This window comes from Anguilla rostrata, chromosome 15 (genome assembly GCF_018555375.3).
Source record: "Anguilla rostrata isolate EN2019 chromosome 15, ASM1855537v3, whole genome shotgun sequence".
Lineage (NCBI taxonomy): Eukaryota > Metazoa > Chordata > Actinopteri > Anguilliformes > Anguillidae > Anguilla > Anguilla rostrata.
Window position 1 is genome coordinate 36,524,792 of NC_057947.1, and position 11,228 is coordinate 36,536,019.

Sequence of the window (11,228 nt, forward strand, 5' to 3'; positions counted from 1 at the left end):
CTGCCTTTATAATATCCACTGTGTGCTGCCTCTATAATATCCACTGTGTGCTGCCTCTATAATATCCACTGTGTGTCTCTATAATATACAGTGTGCTGCCTCTATAATATCCAGTGTGTCTTTATAATATCCACTGTGTATCTCTAATATCCACTGTGTGTCTCTATAATATCCACTGTGTGCTGCCTCTATAATATCCACTGTATGTCTCTGTAATATCCACTGTGTGTCTCTATAATATCCACTGTGTGTCTCTATAATATCCACTGTGTGCTGCCTCTATAATATCCACTGTGTGCTCCCTCTATAATATCCACTGTGTCTCTCTATAATATCCACTGTGTGCTCCCTCTATAACATCCACAGTGTGTCTCTATAATATCCACTGTATGTCTCTGTAATATCCACTGTGTGCTGCCTCTATAATATCCACTGTGTGCTCCCTCTATAATATCCACTGTGTGTCTCTATAATATCCACTGTGTGTCTCTATAATATCCACTGTATGTCTCTGTAATATCCACGGTGTGTCTCTAATATCCACAGTGTGCAGAAGTATATAAAGGGGGATTCTGGCAGAGCAGCACATTCCTCTGGTATTTTATTACTCACATGTGCAGGGGGCACAGAGAGTTCCAGCAATGAAACCAAAGCACCTGAATTAGGGATTTTGGCAGTTAAAGATATTGTTCTGACATAATTTTAAAAATCTGTTCTGTAAAAACATTAAATTATCCATTGGCATCTGAAAGAGAAGGGACTTTGCTCACTATATTTTAACCCTGTGGGAGGAGCCAGAGGTTCTGTCCTCATTACTAAAACCAGCAGCTGCACTCTGAAGGAGAGGCTGGTTGAGTAATGCCTGTTGGGGTCAAAGGTCACACTGGCAGAACACAGTTGTCTCTGTACACTAGAGTTTAATTGGTTCTGGTCAAAATGACCTGATCAGACCAGTGATAAAATATACAGGCTCTATTTCCGCCTTTAGAAACAGTCATTTAGTCCTTTATAAATATACTCAGTAAATCCCATCAATTTGCAGATGTTTGGCATGTTCAAACACATTCCCAGGTGTTCAATTTCAGGTTCTTAATAAAATATAAAACAATGTTGTTAGAAAGAAATGCAATAAGTATGATAGTTACACTAAATCATTACAAGATTTGCCCATGAGCTGCTCCACAATGGAATAAAAATAACAATAATAATAATAATATCAGCAAGAAAAGTCTTCATCGGGGAGAGTCAACTTTTCCTGCGTGAACGAACTCAGTGGGCGGGGTTTTTATGTGCTTTAGAGGTAAAGAGGAAACAGGCTCAGTGGGCGGGGTTTTTATGTGCTTTAAAGGTAAGGAGGAAACAGACTCAGTGGGCGGGGTTTTTATGTGCTTTAGAAGTAAAGAGGAAACAGGCTCAGTGGGCGGGGTTTTTATGTGCTTTAAAGGTAAGGAGGAAACAGACTCAGTGGGCGGGGTTTTTATGTGCTTTAGAGGTAAAGAGGAAACAGACTCAGTGGGCGGGGTTTTTATGTGCTTTAGAGGTAAAGAGGAAACAGGCTCAGGGAGCAGTTGTGAGTGTCAGGCACATCGAGTGAGAGTGTGTTAGGTTGCTTAGCAGTGTGCACTCATACTCTTCCCTTGCTGACTAAGCCCAACCAGCAGTGTTTATGGGTGGCAAACTGGCTGTGTTGGTTTTTTTTTTTATCTGTCTCTTGACAACAAGTCCTGGTTTTAACAGCTGACCATTTTAGGGCCCGTAAAAACACTAATCATTTCCGTACCTTTCTCTACAAATGAAAGTCAAATTAGGCCATTTTAATAACAACACACTTTCAAGAAATCGTGGAAAAAAGCACATCAAAAGTAAAATAAAGAAATAAATTCCTTTGTCTGCTTCTCAGTGAAAGTGTGTGTGTCAACTCCCCACCCCCTAATTTTGGTCTGTCCTGAAGCAGGAATGCCTGGAGGCAAGCAGGTTCTGTATTCGATGCCTGGAGAGGGCCCAGCTGATGAAAGTGGTCTAGCACATTACAGGTCAGGCTTGGCCCAGTCCTTTTAATGTATTATTTGGCAGCAATTTACTTCAGCCTCCCTAAAAATAACCAACTGAAGGCCTGAAAAATAATGACTGCATGCTATCCATGCCAGCTTCATGTTCATACTGCACGCGTAGCACAAACCGCAGGTCTTCAAAACATAACCCAACTCATTCCTCAGAACATTTCATTTCAATCCAAGATCATTAAAGATGTATATGGGTTATGTTATTCAAACAATGATTAAAACAAACTGTCAGCAAACTTTAGATGTTAGCATGATGCCAGATGCGTGCTTTTGGTGGCGGGGTCCTTAATAATTAAATCATAGTTAAAAGGCTGAAAACACAGCAGGTAAAAATGTGAGCAGAACATGGTTTCCTTTCAAAATCTGTAAAGAAGTTCAGGCAAGAATAATATCTCCCCAGAACCGAGATCAAACGCTGTAATGCAATCTGGCTGGTAAAGGGGACACTGGCTTGGGGGGCGGTATCCCTGGAAGGTGCTGCTCTCGTATCAGTTGCATGAATGCCTCTATCTGAAGCCACACCTTTCTTTTCACAGAGCTGCACAACCAGAGGCTACGGTTTACCAAGAACCAAAACCAACATCAACAAACGTTGGGTGATGTAAGGACCGGTAGCAAAATCGATGTTGTGTCCTCGTCGAGTGATCTCATGCTTCTGGAAACCACCCTGAAACCCAGGACTCAAATTACAAAGAGACCTGCATGCTGGTCGTCTGTGGTTACACGCACATGTCCCTCAGGGTGGCGAGAACCTACAATTACTCCATATTAATAGCCCTCTCACACTTACCTCCGGACCAGGATCGGTTCAGCACCACGGACAGCGCAGGCCAAACCGGTGCAATCAATCATGGTGGGCTGGCTCCATCTTGACTGGACGCCCCTGGCTGCTTCGTTCACTTAATCGCAGCGAGGGTCAGCTGTTCTTCTCGCCGCACGGCTGCTGACTGCCATTCTGATCCCGATGTTTGCGTGTAGTGATGCGTGTAGATGTTTATGATCTGGACCCCCCCTCTTCAGCAGCAGTAACTCAGTCTCATTTGGGCTCTGGCTCCCAGGGACAGGCTCTGCAGCGTTGGGACACTTGGGGGCTTTCTTCATTTACGTCTGAATGAACAAAGAAGGTTCGGAAAATTTTTGTCACTTTTTTTTTTCGTAAATTAAAGCTATCAGTTTACAGAAAAACACCTCGTTCCTGACTTTCTCCTCGTCCTCTGGGCCCCCACCCCGTACTGTTCTATAGCATCTCTTCCCCTCATTTCAAACATTACAATCACCTGTACCCCACACGTTCAAATCATGGCTGTGCTCATTTTTGCTGTTCTACAGCTAAAGTTTTCACTCATGACTAACTGTTGAATACCAATAAAAGTAAACTGATCTACACCGTTATTTACATTCTACTGATTGTCTTATTATTGTATTTATTTATTTATTGCTGCAGAGTCCAGTGTTTATGCAGTAAAATGCAGGAGGAATTTCTCGAAGGTGCCTTGGACTGTATCAGTTTACCCACCAGACAATGTCGGTGATGAGCTGGGCAAAAACCAAATAGAAAATAACGTAAAAACAGGAAATGTTGTGGTCGGACGGAGTCACAGAAGGAATATGGCCAGCTGACTCACACAGATGGCCAGAGTCCCACCCGGGTCCCAGGGTGAATGAATGGGGTGCCTTGTGTCTAGCAGAGGTGGTGCATTGTGGGATCGAACAGAGTTGATGATTCAGATTTAATACGCCTAAAACCCAATTAGTCAGTAATCGCTCTACTTGGATTATGGCGTATCAACACAGTTTAAAGCACGACATAATTTCCCAAAACAAAATCTCCAAGTGGAAATATTTGCTCATGCAAGAAGCCCTTCCATGTGCTATCTGACGCGGTGCAGTATATAATGCTGAATTCCACAGCTTTATGCCTCACTGTAAGCCCTCGGGGGGGGGGGGATTAGTCTGCTTACTGTTTTTATGGGAAATACCTACCTTGAAGGGGGCTAAAATAAAATATAGCTCAATAAAATATTGTGCATTCTGTACTGTTACTTAACATGTGTCCTCTGACTCTGAAATGAGTCATAGTCTCTCTGAAAGATGTAGAGTTCTCTTTAAATGGCAGTTTAAGATTTAGTTTATCTTCAGAATGACTGAGCCGCTCAGTTGTGTGAGCGTGCATGCGAGTGTGTGTGTGCGCGTGTGTGTGCATGCGTGCGCGTGCGTGCGTGTGCGTGAGTGTGTGTGTGTGCGTGCGCGAGTGTGTGCGTGCGTGAGTGCAGGCAGACGCATGCATTCGCACACATGCAGCACACACACATATGCATGCACGCACACACACCAGTGACTCCAATGCAACAAAACAAGTGTCAGACATTTTGTGGAAATACTGATGCAGCGTGGTGAATAAGAGCCAAGTTTTCTGCTCGCCTTTGAGACCGTAAGGGCTTCACTTACACAGAGGAAGCACTTCTGCCTCCTGTAGTCCGCAATAAATCCATGTCTAGTCAACCCACGTCTCTAAAGACCACTTGGCAGGAAGCGCATGAATGCGGTCCTTCAGAACCATCACAGCCTCGCGGCCTTAACTATGGATTCATTTCCCCTCAGAGCAAGCAGTACTCCAACTTTTCATCTTCTGAAGCCGAACCCATTTACTCCCGTTATCTGCGCTCAAATGCACTAATTCCTATTGATTTACTGTGGGAAAATGTCCTTTAAAACATCGCATCGCAGTTGTACAGGAGCAAAACACTTATGACAGTAAGACCATCCCAGTGGTTACTATAGCGAAATATTAGCCGTCCACTCGGTCTTTTCAATCACGATGACGAGAAACAGAATGTTCCGTCTTAGTTCAAAACAATTTAGATGATTAAGAAATATATAAAGAGGTTTTGGTTACATCTTACTGCCGTATTACCAAGACTGACAGATCCCATCCTTTCCGACTTTAAGAGCCCCGATTTTCTGCATGAAAAGAACACTTAGCTGACAGAATCACTTTGACAGACAGAGAACTCCCCATCTTTACAGAGACCTCAAGGAACTCTTTTCCGACAGATGGATTTACTAAACCGCTGGAATTAGAGTACAAAACTGTTGTTTTTTTTCCCCCTGCAAGAGTAGCTATAAGCACATATTGGATTTCTCAAATGTAAATTTGATACAAGTCATTTCAGGTAGCCTGAATTTATCCAAGAGCAGCCAAATACTACAAAGGCTTTAACAACGGATCACACATACCGCAATCTGCTGGTCTATTACAGCTGAACGCTTTAATAGGAGCTCACATCTTAGAACCTTTTGCAATAAGGCTATATTTGCATACAATGAGCATGGCGCTCAACAGCACCGTCTGAACATACAGTACATCGTAGCGAGGTAGACCGAGGACAGAAAACCGTTCTCAGAATTGTGTTTTTCATGGAGCTCGTTGGGTAATTTGCTGCGTACATTACATTGCATAATTTATTTCCTTGCACAGGCTGGCTGAGGTTTTCTCTACTGGTTTTCAAACCTAAAACCTTGTATCAACAGATCTTGACTGATAGCGGTAGTTGTAGCAATCATATTTAAATGAAGAAATTGAGTAAAAGGCTTCATTCTATGAAATAATTTATGAAGAATGTTTCTTGGTGGTGAATTCAGAAATGAGCACGATTATGTCGTTTATTATTATACACAATTACTCTAAAAAATGCGCCGTAGTGTAGAGCCTGGAGAGACGAGCCTGCCAGTTCACTCCCTGGCCTTGATGAGCCAAGGCTTCTAACGTGTTTCAGTAAATATCCAGCGGTCTAAACGGATATCTAAAATTCAAGCTATTGCGTGTAAAATGTGCTGTGAACCCTTTCCCAAAAGTTACCGTTTCCCTGGCTCGCCGTTTTCCATACCTCCGTAATGCTTTCCCAAGACTAACTAGCAACCAAGAACTTGGGAGAACATCCCAAACCAAATCGTCTACTGTGTAGTGGTTGGCGTGTCGAGGGTGAAAAACCAAAAGGCAGTTTTAAATCTGTCGATTACCCCCCCGCCCCCCGCTCCCCGCTTACCGCGTTTCCCGAGCCCAGTCTTCAGGCCTCCTGATCGGTGCATTGTCGGCCTTTGGTTGTAGTTTGTCTCTTCAGTTTTAATATGCAATTAATTTTTGTGATGTACTTGGCTGGGCAGAGATTAGGCAGGTGCACAGGAAAGGGGACAAGCCAACCAGGAATGAGGGGAAAAATCAAATAGACGCCAAACTCCTGATAGAAAAAAACCCCCAGCGGGACCAAGGCGAACTGATCGGCACGACCATGAGCTAACGCTTCCTAAACTGCAGTACTGCATGTAAAACTCATTTTCAGTCCAATTTGTTTGGCCTTCAGAACTCGTTTGCTCAACTATCATTTTAAACCACCCGCCATATCCGCTTCCGATAACTACCCCAGTCCTGACCTTCTCCTTTTGAGCATGCGCAAAAGGAAGGTTTTACGTCCATTTTACGTCCTGTGGCACATGCCAAAATAAAAGTAAACAAAATATAACAAAAAAGGTGTACAAGTCGGTCTTGAAAGTATCCATAGCCTGGATACTCCTAACATGGTTTGTCACTCAAGCAAGTGAATTTTATTTTTTATTTTTTGCACACTGCCCGTTGTCTTCCCCCTGCCGCGGGCCGTGTCTGTGATCCACGCCGGGACGCTGGAATGATTCAGAGAAGAGGTTGTGCCAGGACAGGTCACGTTATGATTTAGGTCAGAGACAACACCGCTCCCGGCTTCCCAGACTTCGCAAACCGACAGCCGGCACACCCTAACCGGAATGTCAGGGCCATATGGTCCTGATTTTCCCCCGCAATCTGCTCTCAGATTGGAAGGACTTAAATCCACCGAGATGGCCACGGCTCAGTTCCTTTCAGATATTTGTTTGTACAGATCGTTGCATAAAAGCTTATGGAACATAGGAAGAGACTTACTCTAACCAGCCGGGGTAATTTAATTTTGCTCTATGTAGTCCCTTAAATGGGTCGAATAAATAAATAAATTAAACGATTGCTGCAGCATTACCAATGCAAATTGCAAATACCTAATGTTAAAACCTTCCACTCAAAGGAGATGAGTTATATTACATAGAATTTAGAAAGCTCTGCCATTTCTCCTTTCTTTGACCTCGTTATGGTCTTAAACAGGCCTGTTTAGGGTTGACCACCCCTCCCTCGTTAATCAAAACCATGCGTACAATGAGAAATATCCTTTTGGCATTAGACATGATCTGAGTGACTCAATAATATATTTGTCCAAAGCAATACCTTGATTCAACAGTTTAATTTCATATTTTCAACAAAGAATCCTCCCTTTTAAATGACAGGGGTTTTCCAACCCAAACTCAGTCATGATAAACTGTGATTCTGGGTACTTTACTTTGCTGGAGTGTGAGAAGACATCGTATGCAGTTGCAAAGTCCATATCTGCAATTTTGATCTGTATTGGTATTCCAAACTGGGGCAAGATTTTGCTCTGCAAACAATCACCAGGTTTTCTGCACACTGTGCATGAGGCTTGGTGCTGATCGGTGCCTTATCACGGAATCACTCAGGTTTCACATTCATGTTGTCTTTTATCATTTGGTTTCGTAACATCGCATGTCAGATCTGCAGTTATTTATTTCAGTTCCATGCAGAGGCTGTTCTTGTGTTTTCATTCTGAAGTATGTCCCGTTGCTTTAGTGTACATTAGTTTTCCAGTTGCTGTGAATGTGTGTTTCAGCGGAACATTTTATCTGTGGTTGTTTGGGAAGCAGGCTGCTTGGTCACTTGTGTCTCTAAATGAGTGGTTTTAAATGTGCACAGGATTTAGGGATGCCTTGCCATTCTTACTGGGTGGACTATCCTAAGACTGCTGCTGTCTGATAGCACCTGTGGGATAATCTTTAATATAGACCTGCATTGACAAAAATAAATAAATAAATTGGAAATTGAAATGGTTAATGGTCAACAAAGTTAGCACTACTGCTACAGCAGAGGTAAAAGCTGCAGATTCACTCCTGTGCTGAAGCTTCAGATTGTCCAGCTCCCAAAGGCCCACTGGTTTAGAACAACTTAAATACGTATTTACAGGATGTGCAGGTTAGAGTACAACACTATTCTGAATAACTCTAAATGCTAAATATATTTAATTAAAAAATTTATTTTACAGATGTGACAAGCTCAGATTTTTTTTTTAAAACAGCAGATTATACAAACAATTTTTTTTCGCTGTGGTTTTCACAGCTTGATCGTTTAATTTAGTGAAAACTCCTTTTTGGTTCAATGCCAAGAGTGGCCTGTAGTGATTAGAGTCTGAATTTCATGCCAGTACAGTCTGCTGTTCTGTGCCAGCGCAGTCTGCTGTCCTGTGCCAGCACAGTCTGCTGTTCTGTGTGCAGTCTGCTGTTCTGTGCCAGCACAGTCTGCTGTTCTGTGCACAATCTGCTGTTCTGTGCACAGTCTGCTGTTCTGTGCGCAGTCTGCTGTTCTGTCCAGCACAGTCTGCTGTTCTGTGCGCAGTCTGCTGTTCTGTTCCAGCGCAGTCTGCTGTTCTGTGCCAGTGCAGTCTGCTGTTCTGTTCCAGCGCAGTCTGCTGTTCTGTGCCAGCGCAGTCTGCTGTTCTGTTCCAGCGCAGTCTGCTGTTCTGTGTGCAGTCTGCTCTTCTGTGCCAGCGCAGTCTGCTGTTCTGTACGCAGTCTGCTATTCTGTGCGCAATCTGTTGTTCTGTGTGCAGTCTGCTGTTCTGTGCCAGCACAGTCTGCTGTTCTGTGCCAGCACAGTCTGCTGTTCTGTGCGCAGTTTGCTGTTCTGTTCCAGCGCAGTCTGTTGTTCTGTGCGCAGTTTGCTGTTCTGTGCCAGCACAGTCTGCTGTTCTGTGCGCAGTCTGCTGTTCTGTTCCAGCGCAGTCTGCTGTTCTGTGTGCAGTCTGCTGTTCTGTGTGCAGTCTGCTGTTCTGTGCCAGCGCAGTCTGCTGTTCTGTGCGCAGTCTGCTGTTCTGTTCCAGCGCAGTCTGCTCTTCTGTGTGCAGTCTGCTGTTCTGTGTGCAGTCTGCTGTTCCAGCGCAGTCTGCTCTTCTGTGTGCAGTCTGCTCTTCTGTGTGCAGTCTGCTGTTCCAGCGCAGTCTGCTCTTCTGTGTGCAGTCTGCTGTTCTGTGTGCAGTCTGCTGTTCTGTGCGCAGTCTGCTGTTCTGTGCCAGCGCTTGAACAGCACTCAAACTCTGCTGGGTTCCACATGATAAGTTGACATTTTTACCCATTTAATATTTCATTGAATCTCACCTGCTGAAATTGAACATTCTTTAAAGCAAAATTATAATTTTAAGTGCTTTTAAAGAATAATAAAATGAAAATATGTTGCTTGTGTAAGTGTTCAGACCCCTCAGATGTGTTGGAAGCAGCTCTCAGTGGTATAATAACAGCTGTACATGTGTATAATTATTTGTACTGGTCTGGCTGTGGATGCCTTTCGCTCTTGGTTTTTGGCTGGCTTACTCAAGCTCTCTCAAGTTGCGGGAACATCTTACGGAACACAGTTTTGATGTTGTGCCTCAGATTTCTGATGGGGCTTGGGTCAGATTTTTCGGATGGAGGTTTGATCTGCTGCAGTGTGGCTTCGGCCCTGTGCTGCGGATCTCTGGGTTGTCGAATGGCAGTTTTTCCACCACTGCGCTTCACTGTAGGAAAGATTTTATATTTTCTTTATTTTGCTATATTTCATACAGTGCATCATATTTGCACCAGACTTTTTGGATTTTGACCTAAGATCTCTATTTTGTCTCATCCGACCACAAAACCTTTTCCAACTCTTCTGCTTCCTTGCCAACCCCAGGTGAGCTTTGATGTGTGCTTATTTGAGTGGAGGCTCAGTTAAATCCACTCCCTTGTGGGCTAGGCCTGTGCAGTGGCCTTGTACACTGATGCACATGTTCTCCATTCTCTGTTGCTCTTATAGTCAGTTTTGGCATCTTGTAAGCTCCCTACACATTCCGTGTTTGTGTTTGGAGAGTTCCCCTCACCTCTGTGCCTTTGATAGCCTTGTCCTTATCAAGCTTCGATAACGTGCCAAGAAAACTGTTTGCTCTTCATTTTTCTGCTTCTCCTTCAAACTCACAAGCTGACTAAAGACTCTCCCAAAAACAGACATGATTACTATTATTCTGATACGATGATAATTACCTTTACTCCACGCAGACTGAGACCAGTCAGCCATTTTTCTACACTGCCAGCTCATTTAAGAGATGTTTTGCCCCTGCATTGATTTTGTGCTTGTTCGATATTTGACCTCACACCTGGCTGGGGTCGGATGCATTTGGGGCATTATTGCACTGTGCCCCTGTGGTGTCTGAGGGTAAGTAGGTCACCTTTCTGTAGAGAACAGCGTAAAACGGGATGCCGTTGTTAGAAAACCACACGCTGTTCCTGTTGATGCTCACAAAACTGCATCGGCAGCAGAGGCTTTAACCAAATATGGTGAATGTACGTTCTGAAAGGCGTTTGGGACAATTTGGGGAAAGGCCACCATTACTGCTGGTACTCTACACTCCGCTTGTGTCACCCACACACTGCACATCAAAGTCAAATCACACTTCCAATCTAAACCTGCATTGTCATTATTAGTAGTCTAAGATGTAATGTCTAGATCTAAGATCTGATTGCCTGGCAAGTTAATTGGAGTGTGAACACCAACATAGATTTTTTAAATCTGGGGCTGTTGCTAAGAGCAGGATGCTGGAGGAAAATGTTTTTATCATTTGTTTGTCAGGGGTTCATTTTAAAAAAATGAAAACATATCGTGTGGAAACCAACAGACACTTAATTCAAATAAAAACCCATTCAACATTAAATAACTATTCAATTAATTTAGTCAATTAATTTTACATATAAATACATAACATATGTATAAATATGCATATACACACATATTAAAAATATATAAATATGCATGTGTACATATGCACACAGCGACACAATGTTCGCTAGTTAATGACAAAACTGGTGCTACAATGAAAATGAGGGCCTGGCCCTCAATTGTACCTCCGAGAATTAAATAAAGGTTATGATGATGATGATGGTGTGGGCCGTGGTCAGAAACATAAGTGCATCCACCATGTTACGTGTGCACCCAGAGTCCAAGAATAAAGCACTCATCATAAGCTGACTTGTACC

General features: G+C 43.3%; 1 long non-coding RNA gene across 1 annotated transcript; it reads right to left on the reverse strand.

Moving 5' to 3' along the window:
• Positions 1-584: 584 nt before the first annotated feature.
• LOC135240794 (uncharacterized) lies at positions 585-6,509 on the reverse strand. Its single transcript, XR_010325790.1, has 3 exons — positions 6,110-6,509; positions 2,854-3,170; positions 585-2,730 (listed from the first exon to the last, which is right to left on the reverse strand). It is a non-coding gene; the product is annotated as an uncharacterized LOC135240794 (long non-coding RNA).
• Positions 6,510-11,228: the final 4,719 nt, after the last annotated feature.